Raw genomic sequence first — 27,103 nt, 5'->3', positions numbered from 1 at the left:
CCATTTCTTCTAAGGGATTCCTGCCCACAGTAGTAGGTGTAATGGTCATCTGAGTTAAATTCACTCATTCCAGTCCATTTTAGTTTGCTGATTCCTAAAATGTCGATTTTCACTCTTGCTATCTCCTGTTTGACCACTTCCAATTTGCCTTGTTTCATGGACCTACCATTCCAGGTTCTTATGCAGTATTGCTCTTTGCAGCATCGGACTTTACTTCCATCACCAGTCACATCCACAACTGGATGGTGTTCTTGCTTTGGCTCTGTCTCTTCATTCTTTCTGGCGTTATTTCTCCATTGATTTCCAATAGCTTATTGGGCACCTACTGACCTGGGGAGTTCATCTTTAAGTATCCTATCTTTTTGCCTTTTCATATGGTTCATGGGATTCTCAAGGTAAGAACACTGAAGTTGTTTGCCATTCCCTTTCTCCACTGGACCACATTTTGTCATAACTCTCCACCATGACCCGTCTATCTTGGGTGGCCCCACACAGCATGGCTCATAGTTTCATTGAGTTAGACAAGGCTGTGGTCCATGTGATCAGATTGGTTAGTTTTCTGTGATTGTGGTTTTCATTCTATCTGCCCTCTGAAGGAGAAGGATAAGAGGCTTATGGAAGCTTCCTGATGGGAGAGACTGGCTGAGAGGGTAACTGGGTCTTGTTCTGATGGGCAGGGCCATGTTCAGTAAATCTTTAATCCAATTTTCTATTGATTGGTGGGGCTGTGTTCCCTCCCTGTTATTTGACCTGAGGCCAAACTACGGTGGAGGTAATGAAGATAATGGCAACCTCCTTCAGAAGGTCCCATGCACACTCAAGTGCTCCCAACCCTGCAGCAGGCCACTGCCAACCCACACCTCTGCTGGAGACTCCTGGACACTCACAGGCAAGTCTGGGTCAGTCTCTTGTGGGGTCACTGCTCCTTTCTCCTGGCTCCTGGTGCACACAAGGTTTTGTTTGATGAGGTTAGCTCTGATTTAAAGACTTATTTTAGGAAAATCAAGGAACTAAAATCCAATTAACTATTAACTCCAAAATATTAATTTATACAATATAAGATATGTAATTTTAATATTTTGAGTGGCTCAGTTAATAACTGATTTTATGCTCATGTAAATACAGACTGTTCACTTAAACAGAACTGTTGGTAGCTATGCATCTTAGAAGAGTGAAAATAGAGAAAAAATAGGCTTAGTAGGGCAGATTGTAAAACATGAAAATGTGATTTTCAGTAGTAGAAAATCAATAAATAATGTCTAAAGTTGAAAAAAACAACAAAAAAGTAATAGAGTCATGTTATTAGAAGTAAGAATCTAATTGCCTAAGTGGGAAGTGAGATTGCTAAATAAATTAAAAGTTAGGTGGAGAGTTAATCTAGGAGGTAGATGATGATGCATGTGGCAAGAGAGGGCATGTGGAAGAGCAGAGACGAAGGAAGCATGGGATTTCTACTTTAAAACATCTATAAGTAATATTTACCTTTAGCTATGGACTTCCATGGTCGTTCAGATGGTAAAGAATCTGCCTGCAATTCGGGACACCCATGTTTGATCCTTGGGTTGGGAAGATTCCCTGGAGAAGGGAATGGCAATCTATTCTTGTCTGGAGAATTCCATGGACAGAGGAGCCTGGTGGGCTACAGGCCATGTGGTCGCAAAGAGTCGGACATGACTGAGTAACTAAAACACACACATACAACAAATAGTTCTTTCTTTGATAAAAATAAACATTGCATCAAATGAAAAGGAAGTATGGAAGGGAGAAAGGTAGAGAAGAAAGAACACTGTAGTTAAGTTGCTTCATTGCACAGATAATGAAAGTAACCTTGCAAGGTAAATGAACTAAAACTAGCTGAATATTATGCAAATAGGTATTTATTACCTGGATTAAAAATTATAGTGACAGCATATTATGGTTATAAAACAGTCTCACATAACTTAGGCAAAAATGAAATTCCTGTTAGACAATTTCACGTTATAACCAAAATATTAGTCATTATTGATATCCAAGCTATTAGTGTGCAATATGCATATATAGAAAATAATAGTAACAGGGAACATTTATATATTTATTTGGCGCTTTTTATATGCCATGTAATTTTTCTAAATACTTATTTTCAAAACTAAATCTCCATGTAACTTTGGAAATAGTAATTATTATTATCCCTATTTTACCAGTTAGGTGATGAGATGTTCACATTAAAATCTATGACTAGGTGACAGGGCCAAGATTTAATCCCAGGTAGGCTGACTTGGTATTCCATGAATATCAAGTGGAACAAAGCAGTATTTCTAATGTAGCTTATTACTCTGCATAATGCACTATACTATATATAATTAAATTAATACATGAAATGTTAAAAGAAAAAAATTTCATTATTTCATCTCCATTCCCTATTTCTCTATTAGAATTTTACTTATTCAAGTAAGTTAAAAGCATTTTGGTTAATGGAGGGTAGGAAATATTACTGGAAAATTCAGATCATTTTTACTTATCATCATTGTTTTTATGGCATATTTGTTAATATAGGAAGTTTTCCTTGACCAACAGCATAAGTTATTTGTTTACTATTATGAGCTCTCATAGCATCCCATACTTTTCCTTTTATGACAACTAAGTATAACTCAAATTTTAAAATTAAATTATAAATGTCTGTCTTATTTTCTAAACTATAAGTTTCAGTATCCTGAAAAAAGATAAGGTATACTAGGATACTATTGCCTAGTATCCATCACTATGGGTGTTACATGGCATATACTGAACATTTGCTAAATAAATGAAGAAATATTCATGTGAATATAGTGACATTTTAGCTAATTCTCTATGAAACTACGTTAACTTGTTTTTTTTCTTTGCTATTATATTATAAATAATGCCTAAATGAATATCCTTATACATACATCATTTACATTTATCTGATTATTTCCTTATGATCAATGTCTAAATGTGAAATTCTTGGGTCAGGAATGGTGTGCACATTGCCAGACCTCCCTTTTTATTTATTATTAGTTTGTATTCCCATCTATAACATATGCATTTGTTAAGGGCAATGTTAGCTGTTTAAATTGATAAACACAAATCTTAGTGGCTTAACAGAAAGGAAAATGTATTTCTTGTTTATATAAAGTTTATTTCATAGTGGATTTCATAGTGAGAGATCATGTAGTCACTGAGATCCAGGTTGATGTCATCTGCCAGTTTTCATATGTGGCCACCAAAATCTCCATAGCTTTCTAAATCCAGCCTGCAGTTAGAGAAAGAAGAGAGTATATGTACATGTGTTGGGAGTAGGAGTGAAAAGGACAGGGCCAGTTGTGATCTTGGCCTAGGAGTGGCATATGTTACTTCTGCTATATATCATTATTCAATACTCTGTCAAATGGCACCTGTGTGCAAAAAAGAAATGTGACGTAGCTGTTTACATCAGAGGAAAGAATCACCTGCACTGACTAGCTAGTTGCTATCTGCTGGAGTATGCCACACTTTTGTCAAAACAGCATAGAAGTGATCTTTTAAGCCTTCGTCAATATGAGAGGCTAAAAGATGACCTGTCTTACTTTCATTTGTGGTTTCAAAAAATCTCTCAAGAGGTTGAGCCTATTTTATTATGTACTTTTAACCCTTTTAATGACTTCTTTGGAAATTACTGATTTCCCCCCTACATTGGACACCCTTTATTATTACTTCTTTACTTTTGCCTCATGTCCACCTTTGGGTTCAAACTTATTCTGATTGTAAAGCCTGTTCCTTTCAGCAGCATTATGACCCAATATAAACTGAATACTTATTTCCAAATCCTGTAACTTTGAATATTGTTGACGGAGAGCTTGAATTCTAGAATCAAATTGAAATAGTAGATTTATACCAACTAGTCAGGGCTAGGTGGTCTGTAGACCTGACTGCTGACCTGATTCTTCAGAGGGTAAAGAGTCAATACAAAAGACAGCAGATTAACCACAGATGGTCAAAGATAAGTCAAAATCAGGTCATGGATGGTAATGGAAAATTAATAGTTTAGAAGAAAAATGAGGAGGTCCCTGGTCTATAAAAACAAATGGGGCATCTATAAAGCAATTATCCTTCAATAAAAAATAATTAATTAAAAAAAACAAATGGGGGGTGCTGACTTTCCTTAGTGTGTTTTTACTGGCAGAATAACACATTTAATTTATGAATTTAATTACACACACATTTTGAATTATATAGTATATAAAATAATGGCACAACTTAAATATATTGCTTTTTCCATGCTTACATTTCTTTTTTTTTCATGTTTACATTTCATAAAATAATTTTATTAGAACTCTTCACATGCATATTTGACCTAAACGTTTTTATAAATACTAGTGCCATTTTTTCCTTTTCTTAATTTTTCTTTAACCATATTTTAATACTCTAAGCAGCCCCCCAACATTTTTATATCAATTCCACTGGTATAGGAGTTTTGCATGCTGTTTCTACTATATCAATGGTTCCCTTGTAAGCAGGTATGTTTAACACTCTGAAGTTAATCTCCCTCCTGTTGATAATATCAGATTTTATATGTTGAAGCCATAATCTCTAATGTTGCTATTTGGTGGCAGAGCTTTAAAAGGTGAAGTGAAGTGAAGTGAAGTGAAAGTTGCTCAGTCTTGTCTGACTCTTTGCGACCCCATGGACTATACAGTCCATGGAATTCTCCAGGCCAGAATACTGGAGTGGGTAGCATTTCCCTTCTCCAGGGGATCTTTCCAATGCAGGGATTGAACTGAGGTCTCCTGCATTGCAGGCAGAGTACAAAGGTAATTGAGGTTAAATAAGATCTCAAGGGTAGGACCCTAACCCAGTATGCCTAGTTTCCTTAGAAGAAGAGGAAGAGACAGAACGCGCATGTGCAGAGGCAAGGCCAGATGTGGACACAACAAGAAGGTGGCAAACTAAAGAGAGAGGCCTCAGGAGAAACCAAATCCGATGGCATCTTGATCTTGGACTTTCAGGTTCCATAACTGTGAAGAGATAGAAGCCAGAATGAATGAAGCCATTCATTCTGCTCATTTTTTAAAAAAATACTATTTTTAATTGAATGGTTTTAGATTTACAGAGGAGAAGGCAATGGCATCCCACTCCAGTACTCTTGCCTGGCAAATCCTATGGACGGAGGAGTCTGGTGGGCTGCAGTCCATGGGGTCGCTAAGAGTTGGACATGACTGAGCGACTTCACTTTCACTTTTCACTTTCATGCATTGGAGAAGGAAATGGCAACCCACTCCAGTGTTCTTGCCTGGAGAATCCCAGGGACGGGGGAGCCTGGTGGGCTGCCGTCTATGGGGTCACACAGAGTCGGACACGACTGAAGTGACTTAGCAGCAGCAGATTTACAGATAATTTGCAAAGCTAGTACAAAGAGTAGTTCCATACCCCTCACCCAGTTTCCTCTACTGTTAACATCATTCTTTCTTTATATAGTTGAATGTAGTTAAAATATTTACTTTCAGCTGTCTCTTAATATTTTATTATTTTCAGTTAATTAGTTTAGAATTCTTTCCACTTATTGTATTTGCTGATTCTCCCTTTCGGGGGTATATTTCCTCTTTATGTTCATTCACTTCTAAAACATTTAAACTATTCTTCAGTGAAAATTGTGTTGCTTGGATGTTCACCTGTGCTTGGATTATAGAAGTAAAACTGTGTGGTAGATTTTCACTTGCTTACTTAGTCTCATAGGTTTTCCAGGTTTTCCACTCCTCCATCCCCATTATTTCTCAGATGGGATTTTGCTCAGTATGAGATGTGCAAAAGGCAGGCTTTCTCACCCACATAGTGCGTAAGCTTGTGGTTCTGAAATTTAATAGGTAATTCTTTTTTTGCTCACTAATCAAAGCAGATGATGCTTCCAGGACACCTGGAATAGGTAAGCAGGGAGCTTGGGTTCCAACTTTATTGTGTTTGAGGTCCCTTAAACTCATGAAGAAATTAAAATTCCAGCTTCTACTTTGACATCCCCCAGCTCAAGCATATACTTTAAATTTATTATTTACAGTTTTTCTATCCTTTCTGCTTTTTACATTGGGAATTTGGAAGGTAGTTGAAGCTGGTTAGCCCACTGCTGTCTATTGAGTTCATTATTTTAACTGGATTTTGAATCTGCTTATTGGTTTAAAGATAATTCCTCATCTGCATAGGAATATAACTTGGACCACATGATAAAAGAGAAGAGTTCATCTTGCTCTCAATATACTGAACATACAGGTGAAGATAAATGAAGTATGGTTTAAGATGGCACATTCAGGCTTTGGAGTGGGTGATTAGCATGTGACTAAAGTAATCTAAAGAATAACTAAATCTAATTAGCAATTACTAAATTATTAGTAATTAGTAAATCTAATTATTTTAGTTTAATTAATCTAAAATAAAGACCATATATATGTGTTAGTATACTGTAATGGTCTTTATCTTTCTGGCTTACTTCGCTCTGTATAATGGGCTCCAGTTTCATCCATCTCATTAGAATTGATTCAAATGAATTCTTTTTAATGACTGAGTAATATTCCATGGTGTATATGTACCACAGCTTCCTCATCCATTCGTCTGCTGTGGGCATCTGGGTTGCTTCCATGTCCTGGCTATTATAAACAGTGCTGCGATGAACATCGGGGTGCATGTGTCTCTTTCAGATCTGGTTTCCTTGGTGTGTAAATAAATAGTGATAAATGAAGCCATTATGACTAAAATGTACATTAATTAGTAGACTGTTAACCCATGAGAACAATGACTGAATCTGCATTTTTTACTGCTTTATCCCCACCAGCACCTAGCGCATCACTCAGTGAGTGCTCAATATGCGTTTTAAAATTATTTCTAAGCAATTGCCCTAATTCATTCCTCATCCTTCATCTCATTTGGCACTTGGCTATCCCGTCTACCAGTGTTTGCCCCTTGTTTTCTCATTTTCTCATTACTTACTTCATTGTATTATTCTTTGTATCTCATTCAATGTGAATCAGTAATATAAAGATGTTTATAAGAATTACTGACATATTCATATGAAAAGAGTATTAGATTTGCTAATTTCTAAGGTTCAGTTACAGATAACAGAAACCACTCTTTTTTAAACAGAAAGTGATTCAATAATTTTGTTTAGTCCTAAGTCATGTTTGACCTTTTTTGCGACCTCATGGACAGAGAAGCTGCCAAGCTGCCAAGCTCCTCTGTCCATGGGGCTTTTCCAGGCAAGAATGTCGGAGTGGGTAGCCATTTTCTTCTCTGGGGGATCTCCCAAGCCAGGGATCAAACCTGTGACTCCTGCATTAGTAGGTGGATTCTTTACCAAGAGGCAGGTATATTAGAACAACTCCCTAAAACCACCATACAATTTCTAGCCTTCCATTTTACCTCAGCTATTATCAAGAAGCTGGAGCATAGGGGATCCCTGGTATCAAATGCTAGTTCCAGGATCTTACTGCTTTAGTCTCCATTCAGGCATCTTGAAGTGGCTATAGCACATTATTGACTCCAAAATAATATCACCTTCACTGCAATGTGGATATCAGGAAGCTGCTACCAGAACAGTTGGCCCTTTGGTCAAATGAGCCTACTGGTACTACAACTTGGAGTTAGATAGACCCGATTAAATTCTTTTCTTCTTTTACCTTAGACATGTAAACAGAGAAATACCATTTTACATCTCGGAGCCTCAGTTTTTTCCTCTGCAAAATGAATATTGTAATAATTCATAAGTTTGTCATAAAAATGAATGTGTTCCTAGGAACAATATCTGATATATAATTGATACACCAAATGCAATAGTTACCTTCCTAATGTTGCCTGTGCCTTAAGCTTACTCTGAGTGAGTCTTTCTGTGCTTATATTGACTTCCCCAGTCAGAAAATACAATTTATGATATGTTTCTTCTTCATCCTATAGGTTTATTATGCGAGTCTAGTGAGAGGGTATATATGAAAAACAAAAGACTGTGAACTGTTAGGCAATATTATTTCTCTTATAGGCTGATTGGACTGCTGTAGTTGATATGTTTTCTCATTGATTTTTTTCTTTTTCTTTTTAATTGGAGGGTAATTGCTTTACAATGTTGTGTTGGTTTCTGCCTTACAACAGTGTGAATCAGCCATAAGTATACATACATCCTCTCCATTTTGAGCCTCCCTTCCACCCCCACCCCATCCCACCCCCCTACCCCCACTCCATCCCACCCCTCTAGGTTATCACAGCTCCCTGTGTTAAATAGCAACTTCCAACTAGCTATTTCATGTATGGTAATGTATATGTTTCAGTGCTACTCTCTGAATTTTTCCCACCCTCTCCTTCTCCTGCCATGTCCACAAGTCTGTTCTCTATACCTGCTTCTCTATTCTTGCCCTGAAAGTAGGTTTATTACCATTTTCTAGATTCCATATATATGCATTAATATATGGTGTTTGTTTTTCTTTTTCTGACTTACTTCACTCTGTGTAACAGATTCTAGGTTCATCCATTGCTATAATTGATTTGACCAACCAGGTCAGTCTGAGGGAATAGTCAAGTTCTTTATAAAACCATTTCCTGTATTGCTTTTCTTTCACTGACAATAAATCAAGTCAGTCAAAATTGTTAATACTGACAAATGTATATACATATATATGGGTTTGCCTCTAGAAAGACAAATAGTAAAATTGTAAGAAAATTATATCTATGAGGCAGGCTTAAAAGAAAAGATTGTTCAGCCTATAAATATGATTTATAATGAATCTTTAAGCATAGAGACAGGTCTTGTTTCAAGAAAACTCAGTATCTGAACACTGATGTTTACAAAACCCAAATGAGAGGATAATCAATCACTCCACAAGAGGACTCTTCACCTCCCAAACAGGTTCTCTTTCACACAGGGGATATCCCAAATAGAAATCAATTCATTTTATAAAATTTAATTTGCCCAAAATGTTTCAGAAAAAGGAAGTCCATCTGTCTAAATGCCTCTTACACTAAGGATGGTCACCATCTGTTTTCTAATCCCCACAGGATAGCAAATAAGAGATCGAATTCTAAAATGTGAACTCTAAATTGATCTAGGGAAGAATTTCATGTCTTGTTGTTAATCATAAGTGCAGGTTAATGAAGGCAAGGTATAGACTTTGCCATGTCTTCAAAAACGAAATTACCTTCTCTGTTTCCTTTAGGAAACTGACTTAGAAGTGGACCTGTCTAAAGACTGAGGGAGATGCTGCTGCTGCTGCTAAGTCGCTTCAGTTGTGTCCGACTCTGTGCAACCCCACAGACGGCAGCCCACCAGGCTCCACCGCCCCTGGGATTCTCCAGGCAAGAACACTGGAGTGGGTTGCCATTTCCTTCTCCAATGCATTAAAGTGAAAAGTGAAAGTGAAGTCACTCAGTCATGTCCAACTCTTAGCGACCCCATGGACTGCAGCTTACCAGGCTCCTCCATCCATGGGATTTTCCAGGCAAGAGTACTGGAGTGGGTTGCCATTGCCTTCTCCGTGAGGGAGATGAGATGATCTTTAAGGTCCCACAGGCCCTAGGAGGCCATTCCTTCTCCCAGTGCAGAGTATTCAGAGCTATTTGTGAGAAGCATTAGGAGAGACTGTGCCATATGGAAGAAATTCACAATTTGAGATGGTATATAGAAGACAGTGTAAATATGAAGGCAGTTGAAGGGCTGGATGACATATCTTTAGCAATATGCTTTCTGAAACCCAAGACACCTGTTTTGCCAAAATGGGTAGGAAACCTGGAGGGAACATACTTTCTTGTAAAGATTTTCCTGGAGATTTTCACTTCTTCCCATCTTCCTATTTAGCACAACTCAGTGTGCACACAGGTACAGAGATTATAGAGCAGAATAGAAAAGTTTAAAGAACATTCTATGAATGCCTAATGTCAGCAACTGAATTCAGATTTGACTTTATTCATTTTCATATTTGATGATTGGTTTAATCTAATGAGATTAGAATTTACGATCATTGCTCTTTTCCTCCTGAAAAACCAGCTCTTATCATTGCTTATCTCTGGTGGTATGCTGGTAAATAAATATGTAATGACTGGCTCTCTGAGGAAAAACAGACTAAAAATTTTTAAAGCCCTAATTTTTAGTGTTGGCCAATTTCCTTGATATAAATTGTTCTACCATGGACAAATTCAGACTACCAAGAAGATGACCATGAATGGGGAGCTGTGTAGAGTGGCTCAGAATCAGTTCTCCTGAATCAACTACAGATACATTGTATCTTCATAGGTGTTTGCTATGCTCATCATTGCCCTGTAGCCTCATGCATGCCTTATCTTTTGACTGTTCCTTTGTAAATATATCTCTGGCTCTTCTATTTAAGTGCTTTTATCTTTTTCTGATTCATCTCTGTCTTCCACTCCTCCTACCACTGGCAATCTGACTGCTTGAAAAGTATCTTTTGAGAGAATGGCTGAATGGATGATCTTTTAAATTCTAAATTAAACCAAAGTTCAATGATGAGGAGTCAAATCTTATTAGCATTTTCCTGAATTCCAAAAGACACCACTTCACCAACTCTACTTGTGGTATCTTAACGCCACTTTTGTCCCTATACTGGGCAGTAGTTTAATCAAGAAATACATACAGCCCCAGAACCAATACACTGTTAATAATAACATTTCTGAGATAATTGTTTACAGATGGCATGTGATCCAATTCTGTCAACAGTATACAGATGTGGATTGGCTAGGAGACTTTTGACAAAGGTCTCCTCCAAAGTAAACAGAGTTGCACTAAATAAGAGTCCCTAGTCTTGTCTTTTCATAGCACATGGGCATGTGATGTTCAGATCTGAGCAGACCCTTGATATTTTTTAGTGAAATCCAAGAGAATCATGGAGAAACTGATCTAGAGCCTTAACACTATTGGCCTGTTGAATTCTTAAAACCCAGACTGCCTGCCCCTTGACTTCTTGTTAGACAAGCTAATAAATCTATACTGTTTAAGCTACTTTTCATTGGGTATTCCATTATATACAATCTGAAAGCCTCCTAAGTAATGTGCTGCTGCTGCTAAGTCGCTTCAGTCGTGTCCGGCTCTGTGTGACCCCATAGATGGCAGCCCACTAGGCTCCGCCGCCCCTGGGATTCTCCAGGCAAGAACACTGGAGTGGGCTGCCATTTCCTTCTCCAATGCATGAAAGTGAAAAGTGAAAGTGAAGTCACTCAGTCATGTCCGACCCATAGCGACCCCATGGACTGCAGCCCACCAGGCTCCTTCGTCCAGAGGATTTTCCAGGCAAGAGTACTGAAGTGGGTTGCCATTGCCTTCTCCACCTAAGTAATGTACTGCCTTATAAATTCCATAGACTCTGCTACTTTTCTATGATATGCAAGTTCTCCATTTTCTGGTTTCTGCCTACCTTTGCTTCCTTCCTCTTCATCACAGTCCAAGCCACTTAAGGTTTTTCCTAAATGTCTCATCTGACTTCTTGTCTTTGCTCAAGTATTTTCTTCTTTCCAGAACACATAGCCTAAAAAAGAGAGTCTTAGAGTCAAGAAAAACCATGCACTGAAAAGGTTCATAGAGGAATAATAATAATATTTATTTTCTAAAAATGATGCAAATGACATTAGTTTTAAGACCTGAGACATTTCTCACTTCTTTTCAATAAAATTAAATTTGGTTTGTGTATTAGTTTGCTAGGGTTTCTGTAACAAATTAACGTGTGCTGGGTGGCTTAAACAATAGAAATTAATGCCTTACAGTTCTGTAGGCTCGAAGTCCAACATTGTAAGCTTTGAGGGAAAGATGTGGTCCAGGCCTTCCTCCTTGGCTTGTAAAGATGACTGTCTGCTCTCTAATGTCTCTTCACATTATCTTCCCTCTATGCGTGTCTGTCTAGTGACTTCCCCTTTTCATAAGGATACCATTCTCATTGGATTAGGACCAACTTTAGATGACCTCATTGTAGCTTGATTATCTCTATAAAGTCTATCTCCAAGTAAAGTCACATTCTGAGATACTGAGATTAGGACTCTGGCATATGAATTTTAGATTTCAACAATTCAACACTGATAGTTAGCTAAATGTGCTTAAAAGCATTTTTTTTCCCTACTGTGTCAGAAATGCTTTTTCATGGAAATATTTAAACATATTAGATGATGCTAATGTCATGAAAAGGGTCTCTGGCCATCTAGAAAAAAATTAGTTGAGGACTAGCCTCCAGATTAAAGGAATCACTTGTTACTGATAGGGGAAAGAACTGTAAACTGACTGGAAGCTCACATTCTATGGCTTGCCTTCTAAATTTTTTTTAGAATGACGCACAAGGAAGAAATACAAATAATGTAATGTTATTTAAAATGATATCAGAATACACCATAATTTAATTGCATATACTGTTGAATTGAATATACATTAGTACAGTTTTTCTGCAGGCAAAAGTAAGAAAAATCTTTAACAATTTAGAAACATTTCTAAAAATCTTTAGAAATCCCACTTCTGATTTTTCTAAAGAAAAATTAGAGATGTGCACACAGGTGCATAAACCAAAATGTTTATTACAGTGCTTTTTATAATCACAAAAATACTAACCATAAAACAAAATGAAATCAACTAAAATGCCTAAAAAAGGGGACTGGTTAAGTGTACATCTATACAATTAACCACTATGCAATCTTTAAAAATCATGTTGTAAAAGTATTTGATATCATATATTGATATATATATGTGAAAAATAGCTGAAAATATTATATAAAATATAATTCTATTTTTGTTAAAAAAATAAGAGTAATTATTTCCAAAAGAGTGATGAATTAAATCATTGCTACACAGTGTTTATACCTAACTGTTGGATTGGGAGTGATTATTTTTCTTGAGCTTTTTGTTTTGCTTAAGGCATCTATTATTCTTTTAATTTAAACAAAAATATTGTTTTATATTATATTATATATTGTATATTGTGACCATTTATAATGATTAATTCCATCTTTTTACAATCATCCTGTTTGCCCCCCAAATCACATTATTTTGGGGGAATGACTTGTGTTTTAAAAGCTATTTCTATCTACTTCCTAAAATATGCATTTGAGTCCAATTTGCCTAAAATTTCCATGACATATGATATTATGGCAATAATGAAAAGGTTGTAGAGAATGGAAACATAGATTAACCATTTCAGAAACATCTGTGGAGACAATATACCTCTTAAAGAGAATCTCAGACCACTTTCTTCATTTATGAAAACACATTTTTCCTCTAATTTCCATTTTTCATATTAAAAAAGGAACTAATTAGAACCATTACTCTTTCCCCAAATTTAATAGCTTGTTGTTGCAAATGATATGATGATAGTCTTCGAAATTCTAAAACTTCTAAATATATTATAGTTTAGTGTCATCACTTGCTAATCTCAGTGGCAGTGTTATACTATCAAATGATATAAATGCTTATATACTGCATTATAAGGCTTCCCAGGTGGTTCCATGGTAAAGAATCCACCTGCCAAAGAAGGAGATGTGGATTTGATCCCTGGGTCAGCAAGATCCCCTGGAGAAGGAAATGGCAACCCACCCCAGTATTTTTGCCTGGGAAATCCCATAGACAGAGGAGCCTGGTGGGCTACTGTCCATGGGGTTGCAAAGAATTAGACACAACTTAGTTGAGCATACATACTGCATTATGATGGTAATATTTGTAAAGATAGTTCATATATTTGTGCATTTTATGAATTAGAAATATTTTCACATTTATTTCATTTTCTCTTTCATGCAGCCCCCAAGGAGCTGCAAGTTCCATGCTAGAATGTATTCTATATGGTACCTGGGTCCATGTTGGGTGAGAAACTTGACACTGAAGAGTCAAACATGCAAACATGTCATGGCATTGTCAGCCCAGGGAGGGGGTAGACACCACTATGCCTTTCCAGTGATGCTGCAGGGAGCACAACCAGGTCTTTCCTCATCTGTATCCAGATCTCAGTGGGGACAGAAAGTGACTTGGGGGTAAGGGCAGGAAGGGAGAAGACAGGCCAGATCCAGGGTGCCTGTGGTCAAGAACCCATCTTAGGGAGGTAGTTGGAGATGGAGCCACATATGACTTGATGTTTAAATCCAGGGCATATGCCCCCTTATACCATCAGACTTCAATTCAACACAAATTCAAAGATAAATTATAAGGCTTTCAAGAAGGCAAACACAGAGCATTAATCCCTAAGCCCAAGAACTTCCCTGGCTATCCAGTAGTTAGGACTCCATGCTTCCACTACAGGGGTTGAGGTGTTGATCCCTGGTCAGGGAACTAAGATCCCACGTGGTACATGGCACTGCCAAAAACAAACAAATAACCTCCAAGAACAGAGCCCTCTTGAGTGTGGGCCCTGTATGATTGCGTTGTTCACATGCCCATGAAGCAGGTTCTGCTGGAAGTGGCAGGGCAGGAAATGCAACTTGAGTCTTTCAATCAATGCTAACTAGCTAGATGGTTGAGTCTTATCATGTGCCAAGCACATTGAGTATATTAACTCATTTAATCTTCACAACCAGTTTATTCATGGAAATACTATTTATCACATCCATTTTCCAAATAAGGAAACTTCCAAATGTTACACAATCTAAAAGTGGCTGAACTTGAACTTGGAGAAGAGTCTCTATTCTTAGCCAATAGGATATATTGCCCAAGAAATCTAAAATTACTTTACTCAACTGCTGAAGAATTTTAATACTGAGCATCCTTATTCTTGATTTTAGGAAAATTCATCGGGATTTGTATCTTATTCCATTTAGTGACATTTAAAAGTTCATCTTTACAAGATATATAGTTTATCCCAAATCCTTGTTGCTGTCCACATGGAACTGGATAATTATTGAGCTTTATGTTTTTGGTTCCTTCTTCTTTCTGCGGGAGAATCAGAAAGACTAAGCACTGCCTCACCGCCATTCCTGCAAGTCTTGTTCAGCATGGTTTTGATTCCTGGAGAGCTGGCACTTTACCAGTCCTCAGAGCAGAATTAAGACACTGCATTGTGACTGTTATTTTTAATTAAGGACTAGGATCCTGAGTTTAAAAACTTAGGTACAATGAGGAGGAGCTTTGGAATTCCAAAATCCAAAGCTGCTGGGTGAGAGCATTTAGTTTTTGGGGTGAAAGGATCCAGGATTTGCATTCCTTTCTCATGGCACCATATAGATATGCAGAAGTCTAGAAGGCAATGCGTTTCTTGGTACTCAAATTTAACTAAGAACTCCCTATGGCCAACTTTGGGCAGACAGTAATAAAGAACTCTGTAACTGTAGAAAAAAATGTAGTCTTTGATACTGAGCATTCAAGGTGACTAGTATGGACTGAAGACCAGGATGTTTGTCCTGAATGTTCCAGATGGTGTTAGGCTTTCAGGGGACCACCTTGGGTAAGGGAGAGAGCCCCAACCCAAGACTGAGGTGGGATGTAGGCTCAGAGGAGATTAAATGATTATATAGAAATTAAGAGTATAGTATTGCTTTATACCCCAAGTTCCTTAGCATACCAGAGTTATAGGAGGAAGCAAATCAGGTCAGTTGCAGTATATGCAAGCTCATATTGCCTTTTTGCTTCAAGTTGGCTCAAGTTACTGTTGTAACTATAGACCTGAGAGGATATATCTCACAGGTAGTGATTCCCATCTGGACGAACTGAAGAATGAATTCCCTTTTTCTTCCAAGTTTTCCATTTCTTTCTATACTTTTTAATTCACAAGGAAAAACAAACACAAAAACAGAATTATGTAAAAGCATCAGTAAAACGAAAGAAGGACAGAGGAAATTTGTATTTATGGTGCAATAACCATAAGCAGACACGTGAAGTGCCTTATCTTATTTAATTCTCAAAGGGTATCTGAAATGTAACTCTTTGTTTTTGTACCCATTAAAAACCTGAGGCTCAGAAAGATATTAGACTTCGACAGAGGTCATTCACCCTGGAGGTAGAAGTGATAAATTCCTATCAGAGCCTGGCGGAGTTCAAAGACTAAGTTCTTTCTTCTGTTACAAAAAGAAAGACAAAATGAAAACAAAGAGAAGAAAAATCTTTTTGGTGGTAGAGACTGAAGTCAAAGAAAGACCTGTGTGAAGGACTTAGTGGGATGACTTTAGGGAGGGAAGCTGAAGTTTGTTGATTGACTCAGCATTTCTAGTCTCTTACACTGTCCCCAAGATGCCATCTCTGACTGATTCACCTTATACATGTCAACCTATCCTCCACCTCTATTTTGTGCAGATCCTTCAAAAAGTCTAATTTCTTGCACTGAAAAATATGAATGCATGTACTTCTTACATGTAATGTTAACAAAGGAATAAGCAGAAATTCAGCTTGCCCCAGCCATTTAATCCTAATCCAATTTAGCCTAGTTGCAACCCATTGTAAGTGCTTAAAAGATGCCCTTACAGACACAAGGCAAAACTTACTTGAAAACAACTTGAAAAATTAAGGAAACCTTATATGTCAGATAGTAATAACTTCCTTCCTCAAGTCATTTCAATCTTAAAGAGCAGATATCCCGCAACTCAAAAGTCCCATATATAAAATAGTAAGCCCTTCCCAAGTGACTAGGAAATGTGCATGTAAAAGAATCTTATGCAATTTCATCCATCTCATTCTAATGAGATGGATGAAACTGGAACCCATTATACAGAGCGAAGTAAGCCAGAAAGATAAAGACCATTACAGTATACTAACACATATATATGGACTTTAGAAAGATGGTAACGATAACCCTATATGCAAAACAGAAAAAGAGACTCAGATGTATAGAATAGACTTGTGGACTCTGGGAGAAGGCGAGGGTGGGATGTTTCAAAAGAACAGCATTGAAACATGTATATTATCTAGGGTGAAACAGATAACCAGTTCAGGTTGGGTACATGAGACAAGTGCTCGGGCCTGGTGCACTGGGAAGACCCAGAGGGATCGGGTGGAGAGGGAGGTGGGAGGGGGGACTGGGATGGGGAATACATGTAAATCCATGGCCGATTCATTTCAATGTATAACAAAAACTACTGTAATGATGTAAAGTAATTAGCCTCCAAATAATAAAAAAAAAAAAAAGAATCTTATGCAATTATGTTCAGGGAATATTAAACCTTAATTAACGTATTGGTGATATCAATAATAAAATGCCCAATGTTTTCTAAGAATAAGTGGGAAAAATTAAACCAATGGTTAGATTTATGTCTGAATAAAGCAAGCACGTTGTCAAATTCATCAGGGAAATCTCTCAAGCTATATGTGTCCTTGGCTCTATAGTACTCCCTCCCAGAATGCCAGAAAATTCTGTCAGTGACGCTCTGCATTTGTGAATTGTGACTATCGCAATACATTTGCATTATAGATGGGGCATTTTCTGGTGAGCTGTGAGCCTGGAAAGTGACCCGAGGTACAGAATCCCTGGGTTTGCCTAATCTAGTCACTTGTGTGTATCTGTGCGTGGGCCTCAGGGTATAAGACTAGGGATGCAGTGGGAATACGGAGGCTGGGTGCTGGGTTCAGAGGAGGAGACAAGCAGCTGCATCAAAACATATAAAAAACAAAGAGCCAAAAAAAAGATTTTTTCTTATGAATATATTTAACGTGTTAAGCAGATTCTGGCAATTTCCTGATGATTCCAAAAGAAGTCTGAGCTGAGATTTTCACAGAGAGTGTTCCAGGCTCTGAATCGTGTACCTCGTGTATTGAATCACATCTGCTACAGAGAGGAAGCAATGAATAATTAACTCGGCCTCCACATCACTGCCATAGATTACAGTCATCTTGACTGCTGGACTGCCTTGCACAACATAAACCATTTAGAAAACTCAGTTACTCTCTTTCCTTTTAAATTTGTCTTGCTATCACTTACAATTGTAGAGGGTAAATCTTCCTCTAGTTTTAATTAAAGCATTTAAAATAATTTACATTGAAATCATATGTGCTTGGGTCTGTCAGAATTGATGCTTTAATAACATGCCATCCCTTTCTCCATTGCCCTGAAATCTGTTAAAATTACCACTAATCTAATTGGGAACAAAGTTGTCAAATGCATGCAGCTCTGACAGTTTGTCTTTCTGCAAACTGCCGACAGATTGCAAGTTACGCATGTGTTGAGCAGATGGGTAAGTTAAAAGGAACACCACAAAAAAAAAAAAAAGCAATTTATTAAATCACCTGGAACCAGCAGCTCTAGTCCAAAAATAGTGAGAATGAAATATAGCAGGAGCCGGGAGAGCTGGCACTAGAATATACCAGAAGGTACCGGTTACAAAACAAGATAAACATTTGGAGATGCCTCAGCTGTGTTACAGAATAATGAGGAGTTATTTAACCCGATATAGATTACCAGCCAAAATTAATTTAGGGTGCAGCTTTTTTGGAAAATGGTTTCCAAAGTGATTGCCTTAACCCTTTAATGTCTTCTCATTATCATGGGAAGACAGGCAGGTTTCCTTCTCATTCTTATAGGCATCAACTCACAGCCACATACATAAATGCACCCACACTTTTGTATACACCACACACTATACATATACACATACATCCAAACATATGCATATGCACATCTGTACAACCACATACTAAAGTGTAAGTACATACACATGCATACATGTGATCTTGTCTGTGTATATGTGTACATGCCTATGAGATATATGTGTACATGTACATCAGACTCAACCCTGTCATCTTTCTATCATGTGTCTATGTCTACTCTATCAATCGATCTACTCTATCAATCTATCTTCTACCATCTATAGTTATGTTCACGAGAGACTGCTTGTATTACATTTTCTGAAGCAAAGAGACATGCATGCCTGGGTTATGCAGCCTATAGCTGCTCTTACCATAATTGCTTTCATGTGTTCTATGGGGAAACTATCCAGGCAGAAGATTGGGAAGCTGTTATGTAAACATGGGGGAGATTTTTATGAGGGGAGGGAAGTGGTGCCTAATGTCTTCTTTTCAGTGGGACTCCATACAACTACTCCATACAATACTTTGGCCACCTGATGCAAAGAACTAACTCACTGGAAAAGATTCTGATGCTGGGAAAGATTGAAGGAAGGAGGAGAAGGGGAATGGCAGATGATGAGATGGTTGGATGGCATCACCAACTCGATGGACATCAGTTTGAGTAAGCTCTGGGAGTTGGTGATGGACAGGGAGGCCTGGTGTGCTGCAGTCCATGGGGTCCCAAGAGTTGGATACAACTGAGTGACTGAACTGAACTGATACAGCTACTCTGTGTGATCAGAACTTTCCAGAGGTGTTTGCTGAAGACGTAGATGACTTAGTAACCATCACATAAATAGGACACGTTTTAACACATATCTGTCTCATTTAGGCAACCTGGGCCTGTACAAAAGCATCAGTTCAGTTTTTAAAAGGCAGGGAACCCAAAGTAAAGATATATCCTGTCTTTCTATAGTTCTTGACAGACACAGAGGCTTAGAAAATGAACTCTCTTTTCCTGGAACAGACCAATACAATTACTTTAAGAAGAGTTTCTTTGCAGGAAATTTAGGTGATTTGTGATGAAGAGCCAAGAACTGTTAGTACGCCTGAGTCCCTGAGAGCAGAGAAGTGGAATTCAGAGATTAAATATCACTGTTCTGCTTGGCTTGCTCTCCACATCCCTTGGCTTCCTAGGGATGTCTTCCACTTTCTTGCTTTGGGCAGCTACATACTCTGATGACTCGCCAATCTGTATGTCTAGTATTGTTTTTTTTCACTTGGAGTCAGAATTCTATATTAAAATATCTGTGGCAATCACTACATGAACATTTCTCAGTTCTCTCAAACTCCATGGATTTGAACTTGAGTTCCTCGGTTCAGTTCAGTTCAGTCTCTCAGCATGTCGACTCTTTGCGACCCCATGAATTGCATCACACCAGGCCTCCCTGTCCATCACCAACTCCTGGAGTTTACTCAAACTCATGTCCATCGAGTTGGTGATGCCACCCAGCCATCTCATACTCTGTCGTCCCCTTCTCCTCCTGCCCCCAATCCCTCCCAGCATCAGGGTCTTTTCCAATGAGTCAACTCTTCGCATGAAGTGGCCAAAGTATTGGAGTTTCAGCTTCAGCATCAGTCCTTCCAGTGAACACCCAGGACTTATCTCCCTTAGGATGGACTGGTTGGATCTCCTTGAAGTCCAAGAGACTCTCAAGAGTCTTCTCCAACACCATAGTTCAAAAGCATCAATTTTTCAGCACTCAGCTTTCTTCACAGTCCAACTCTTACATCCATACATGACTACTGGGAAAACAATAGCCTTGACCAAATGGACCTTTGTTGGCAAAGTAATGTCTCTGCTTTTTAATATGCTATCTAGGTTGGTCATAACTTTCCTTCCAAAGAGCAAGCATCTTTTAATTTCATGGCTGAAGTCACCATCTGCAGTGATTTTGGAGCCCCAAAAAATAAAGTCTGACACTGTTTCCACTGTCTCCCCATCTATTTCCCATGAAGTGATGGGACCAGATGCCATGATCTTCGTTTTCTGAATGTTAAGGTTTAAGCCAACATTGTCACTCTCCTCTTTCACTTTCATCAAGAGGCTTTTTAGTTCCTCTTCACTTTCTGCCATAAGGGTGGTGTCATCTGCATATCTGAGGTTATTGATATTTCTCCTGGCAATCTTGATTCCAGCTTGTGCTTCATCCAGTCCAGTGTTTCTCATGATGTACTCTGCATATAAGTTAAATAAGCAGGGTGACAATATATAGCCTTGACATACTCCTTTTCCTATTTGGAACCAGTCTGTTGTTCCATGTCCAATTCTAACTGTTGCTTCCTGACCTGCATACAGGTTTCTCAAGAGGCAGGTCAGGTGGTCTGGTATTCCCATCTCTTTCAGAATTTTCTACAGTTTATTGTGATCCACATAGTCGAAGGCTTTGGCGTAGTCAATAAAGCAGAAATGACCTCAATTTCCCCTCAAATTCACTTTTTTCCCCTACATTCAGTATGTTTGTTATTCACCTCAGTTTACTCTTTATCATCCAAGCTAGAAACCTAAGAGTAATGCTAAAGTCATCATTTTTCTTCACCAGCCATTGGCAGTCACTAAGTCTCACAAATTTGGAACATCCTAATGTTCTTTAAATTTCTGCTTTCCACTCTATCGCATCTATAACATCTCCATGTTGGACTCTCCTCATTTTTTACATGCATATGAGCATAGGTCTTCTTTTCTCCTCCAAATCATTTTCCACATAGTTGCTATGGTGACATCTAAAATTCAAATCAGACCTTGTTACTTTTCTCCTAGCTATGCTGGACATTCTGTTTGCCCCACCAGATCTGTTCTCTACCCTGCTTCTTATTGCTGGAGGTTGAGGCAGAGATTGACTATGTCTCTCCCAAAGGCCATAGATCCTGTTGAGTTTTCTCCTTTGCCTATGACTTCAGCTGGCACCCTCTTCAGGACCTGGGAAGGCCTTCCATCTCTGTCCTATAAAGCCTGGAGTGCTGTTGTTTCCTCGGTTGCTAAATCCAGGATGCTTTCCCCAACCCCATTAGTTCCTCTTTAACCCTACAAATAGTCCCCTTACTTTCCTCAATTTCATCTTTACAGGTGCCATCTAATTCCTCCTGGGGTCCCAACAGATACAATTGCCCATTGCCAACAAAGTAAAAATTTCAAGTTCATCACATGACCAACAAGTCACTTTAGAATCTAGTCCTTGACAACTTCTGCACTCTCGTGACCCTGTAGTTACATACCTGGGCTCCCTGAACACTCTGTACTGTTCCACACTTGTGTGCCGCTGCTCTTGCCCTTTCCCTTGCATGAAATGTCCACTCAGCCCCAAATACTGTCCCACAGCTATACTCTCTGTCTCTTGCTTCTTTTTCCTTAAGGATGAAGCACAGGTATCACCTCCTCCAGAAAGTCTTCCATGGGCCTTAGTGCTCCCATCCCCAACTGTGGTCAAAAGGTTTTATGGACTCACAATGAATACTACACATAAAGGGCTCTGAGAAGTTGCTTGCTAAGAATATTTGTTAATCTATCTAACCCCATTTTTTCCAAAGTCACTTAACCCACTAGATTAACTTTCAGATCTTTTTTCTTTCTTCCTGCTTTCCTTCTTTTCTTCTTCCCTCCCTTCCTCTCTATTTCTTCTTCCTCTCTCTCTCTGCCTTATATTTTTCTCTTTCTTCCTTTCTTTTTTCTTTCCCTTCCTTTTTTTCTTTCTCCCAATGGTTTATTAGATTATCTCATTTAATTTTGACAATGATTTTATAAGGTAGGTCCTATTATTATGACCTTTATTTAAATGAAGAAAATGGAAATTTGGGAAATTGAATGTTCTTCAATGGCAAATCAGCTAGCAAGTAAAGGAGGCAAGATGCCAATGTAAAATCTTTAAACTCTATCCTTAATGATAATATTACAAGCAGAATTTGGTTATGTATATCTTCCCAGGTGGCGCTGGTGGTAAAGAACCTGCCTGCCTGCCAATGTAGGAGATTTAAGAGACATGGGTTTGATCCCTGGGTGGGGAAGACCCCCTGGAGGAGGAAATGGCATCCCACTCCAGTATTCTTGCCTGAGCATCCCATGCACAGAGAAGTCTGGAGGACTACAGTCCATAGGATCACAAAGAGTCAGACACAACGGAAGCAACTTAGCATACAGGCATTTCTTATAGCATAGGTGTGAATAAGTATATATAATCCTCACATATAAATAGTAATAACTATATAAGAATTTCTCAAAAGTAAAGAGCCAGGTATTGTGGTTTATTTATTTGACTAAACTTAGTATTCTGCTTGCCAGCCAGGGTTATATTCATGAGTCCTCAATGTGATATTTAAGATATAACAAATTAATAATACTTGCTCAGTAGTTCAGTTTTCAATATGACACTTTCTCACATACAACTTGGGAATAAAAGAAACATTAAGGTCCCCAATATAAGTATAGAAAAATCCAGAAATAGTTAGCACATATTTTTCAAGACGACTCAACATATTTTGAACAAAGTAGTCCTAGCCAGGAAACTTGAGTTGTCCACGGAGAGAAAGGTGGATTCACAGGCAGGAAAATGTAGCTCTTCTGAGACCATTTAAGGACAGCGATCACCCATTATCATGAAGATCATCATCATCAACTAAAGAGACAATTTTCTTGTGAATGTAGAAGGTGGTAGAGAAGAAAGTAGAACCTAATCAGCAAGTCACATTTATGGTTTAAATCCTCAGTACCTTGATTGGTGTTTTGTCCACACATTATTATCTACTAATGTTTTAACAGCCAATTAAGGTTAACAGGAAGAATTCCTTGAGGGAACTGAAATGCAACATGCAATTGTAAGACTTTATTATGTTATCCATTAGGGTAATAGGCAGTTAAAAGTCTATATTAAAGCCATCTTGTCACCCACATGCCCACTTGGACATGGAATTCCTATATTTCCTAAGCAAGAGTGTACATCAGAATCACAAAGGAAGCATTTTTTAAAATATTTATTTGCTTGTTCATTTGGACGTGCCAGGTCTTAGTTGTGGCACATGGGACCTTTGGTCTTTGCTGTGGCATGGGGGATCTTTAGTTGTGGCATACAGGAGCTTTGGTTGTGGCATGCGGACTCTTAGTTGTACTATGATAACTCCTAGTTACAGCACCTGGGATCTAGTTCCTTGACCAGGGTTTGAATCTGGGGTCCCCTGTATTGGGAGCATGGGATCTTAGCCACTGGACCAGCAGGTAAATCCACCAGGAAAACATTTTCAGTTCAGTTCAGGTCAGTCACTCAGTCGTGTCCAACTCTTTGCAACTCCATGGACTGCATCATTCCATGCTTACCTGTCCATCACCAACTTCCAGAGAATGCTCAAACATTTTCGATGACATCAAGTCGGTGATACCATCCAGTCATCTTATCCTTTGTCATCCCCTTCTCCTCCTGCCTTCAATCTTTCTTAGCATCAGGGTCTTTTTCCAGTGAGTTAGGTCTTTGCATCAGGTTACCAAGTATTGGAGTTTCAACCTCAGCATCAGTCCTTCCAATGAATATTCAGGACTGATTTCCTTTTGGACGGACTGGTTGGATCTCCTTACAGTCTAAGAGACTCTCAAGAGTCTTCTCATACACCACAGTTCAAAAGCCTCAATTCTTTGGTGCTCAGCTTTCTTTAGAGTCCAGCTCTCACATCCACTCATGACTACTGGAAAAACGATAGCTTTGACTAGATGGACCTTTTTTTTTTTTTTTTTTTTGGCCGGCAAAGTAATGTCTTGGCTTTTTAATATGCTGCATGGGTTAGTCATAGCTTTTCTTCCAAGGAGCAAGGAAAGCATTTTAAAAAGACACAAATCTGAAATTAACAGCAGAAGATTCAGATTCAATAGTTCTGAAATGAGCACTAGCTTTTACTTACTGGAAAATTTCCCTAGGTGAATCTTACCTACAGTAATCTATCTAAAAGGATGGGCTGGGTTATGCTGCAGTAACAGAAATTCCTATCAAAATTTCAGTGGCTTTACATTATTATGAAAGTGTATGGCTTGCTCGTGACACATGGAAAGTGTAGGTCAGCAGGGATATTAATCACCCTAGTCACCTAGTGATCCACACTAACTGAAAGTTCATCTAGATAAGTCCTATTATGGAGCATGACAGAAGTGAAAAGGGAAGGGACAAATCGCGCTCTTAAAGGATCTGCATGAAAATAACTCTACTCACATTCCATGGCTGGTGCAAGTCAAACATCTACATTTAACTTCAAAGTAGTGGAAGATTGTATTCTGCCATGTGCCTGGAATGGGAGAGACCTGGAAATATTTGTGAACAATGTTAATGGATGCCCAGATCTCTGATTAAGAATGACTGATTAAGTTCAGCCTCTTTGGTTTATAAGGAAAAAAAAACAGAAATTAAGTGAATTTCCAAAATTATACAGTTGACAGGCCTTGAATTAACATAATGGTCTCCTTGCTGCAACTCTTTTCTTAAAGTATCCCAACTAATGTAACCTATTTCTCTTGCCACACATTTTTTTCTTCTTTCCTTCCTTTTGTCAGAAATTTTCAAATTTGAAAAAAATTTCTTCCCTTAACTTAGGGAAGAAAAAGAAAATTTCTTCCCTAACATAACTTAGGGTTTGTAATTTATTCGATGGCCATTTTAAATAAGATGTTTTTAACCCCACTTAGAAACAGTCCACTTTCATGATTTATTACAACTTTCTTTCTCTGGTTAATTAAACTCATTTCTTAGGAAATGACTCAGGGCTAATCACGCTAAGAATAAAATTAGTGATATTGCCCTCTTTGTTATAAAATGAGTGTAAATAACCTTTAAAGCAATTTTTCTAAAATCAAAAAAGCATGTAATAGTCCCCAATTCAGCAACATTATGTAAAATAGCAGACTCTTGGGGAGTAGTAAATCCAGATGCTGTCCTATTATTTCATGAAACAGGGCAGAAATTTACATTCCTTTATTATTAAACCAAACACTGTCAATTGACTCTCTTTGTGGAAATACTCTCTTTTAGAGGGTTAAAGTATCATTAAAACATTCCTAGACTAAAACCTGTTGTATGGTTTCTTCGCCCACTGGAGAGATATAAAACCATTATGTTTAAGTATCATAATAGCTAACATATGCTCATTCTTAGAAATGACACCACCATCTGGGTTAAGGTCCGCTGGTGATTTCAAATGATACTCCAGCTTTCTTCAGGTAGAGAGAGGCCAAACTGTTCCAACTTTAACTACCTTGTTGTACTAATGAAAAACAATAAAACGTTACACTTATGTTTGCCCTACTTACTGGAGATCAAATACTGATTTATTGATAAATTATATTATTATCATAGTAGCTGGAATGCAGAAGACAAGCCAGATAGATGCTTGTGTTGAGAAAGTGAGTTGGGGCTCAAACTCATCTCTCAAAAATTACTCTTTTCTAGCAAGGCAGATCATGGATTTTCCTGGTTGGTAGAAGCACAGTTGTACAGTGAAAAACACCCCCACCCCCCAAAAAAATTGTGTTCAAATCCTGACTTATTTGTTAATTGTGAAATCTTGAATACGTTACTGAATCTCTCTGAACCTCAATTTTCTCAACTATGGCACAGGAATAATTTTATCGATGGTAGTGGTAATTCTGTGACTGTGGAGTCTCTAGCAACGTACCTCTTTCACATAGTAACAGATAAAGAAATTATTATTGTTATTATCTTTGCCTCTATCTATTCATCTGTATTTCCTTTCACGTGGGCACAGAGAAGGGAATGGCAACCCACTCCAGTATTCTTGCTGGGAGAATTCAATGGACAGAGAAGTCTGGTGGCCTATAGTCCACAGAGTCACAGAGTCCAACATAACACAGGGATACAGGGGCACAGAGAAGCAAAAAAGGTTAGGAACAATGATGCTGTCAGTGTGCAGAAGTGAAGAGAAATCGCTTAGTCGTGTCCGACTCTTTGCGACCCCATGGACTGTAGCCCACCAGGCTCCTTGGTCCATGGAATTCTCCAGACAGGAATACTGGAGTGGGTTGCCATTTCCTTCTCCAGGGGATCTTCCCAACCCAGGGATTGAATCCGGGTCTCCTGCATTGTAGGCAGATGCTTTACCATCTGAACTACCAGGGAAGCTTCAGTATGCAGAAGGAGAAGACAAATTGAAAGGATGAGAAGCAACCTCATCTTACACACCATGTATCTATTCCTAGAATGGCTTTCTAATGTGACAGAATCCCTGGACAATAGAAACATGCCTCTGCAGATAAAGCAATAGCCATTTCAGTTTATCTTCATGTAAACCACCTCATCATCGGCTATCCTTTAAGGGCATTTGGTGAACTCTTACTGATAAAACCAGTTTAATCCCTTTCGCTCACTGAAGTCTAACTATATGAGTGAGTGAGTAAGGGTGGGGGTGGAGGTGAGGAGGATGGAAGAGGGGAGGAGGGGAACCCTCTCACCTGACTGCTTCCTCACTGGCCCCTTGCCTATTGTCATGCACACAGCAAACCTTCTGGGCCAATCCATCTGACTGGCTGTGCAGGGAATGGGGCAGCCTGGATAATTGATGGACTCAATCTGACCAGGCACAGGTGGCACGGAGACGGCATACAGCAGCTTCTCGGGTTTGCCAGTGCCATCTGTTGCCATGAGAACATCTGTCGTCAAGGTC

General features: G+C 38.5%; 1 long non-coding RNA gene across 4 annotated transcripts in view; it reads left to right on the top strand.

Annotated features, from left to right (window-relative positions):
* LOC110126067 (uncharacterized) overlaps nt 1-27,103 on the top strand; it is a 396,803-nt gene that overhangs the window by 273,518 nt on the left and 96,182 nt on the right. The window contains exon 5 of one of the 4 annotated variants that reach the window (XR_011487856.1): nt 9,156-9,330. The exons of the other annotated variants lie outside the window; for them this stretch is intronic. This is a non-coding gene — a long non-coding RNA (uncharacterized lncRNA). Of the gene's footprint in view, nt 1-9,155; nt 9,331-27,103 lie in introns of those variants that run through there. 4 annotated transcript variants of the gene reach the window in all.

Source organism: Odocoileus virginianus, chromosome 5, assembly GCF_023699985.2.
Source record: "Odocoileus virginianus isolate 20LAN1187 ecotype Illinois chromosome 5, Ovbor_1.2, whole genome shotgun sequence".
NCBI classification, from domain to species: Eukaryota; Metazoa; Chordata; class Mammalia; order Artiodactyla; family Cervidae; genus Odocoileus; species Odocoileus virginianus.
Note: the sequence above shows the minus strand (reverse complement) of the source record. Positions and strands in the feature narration are given on the sequence as shown.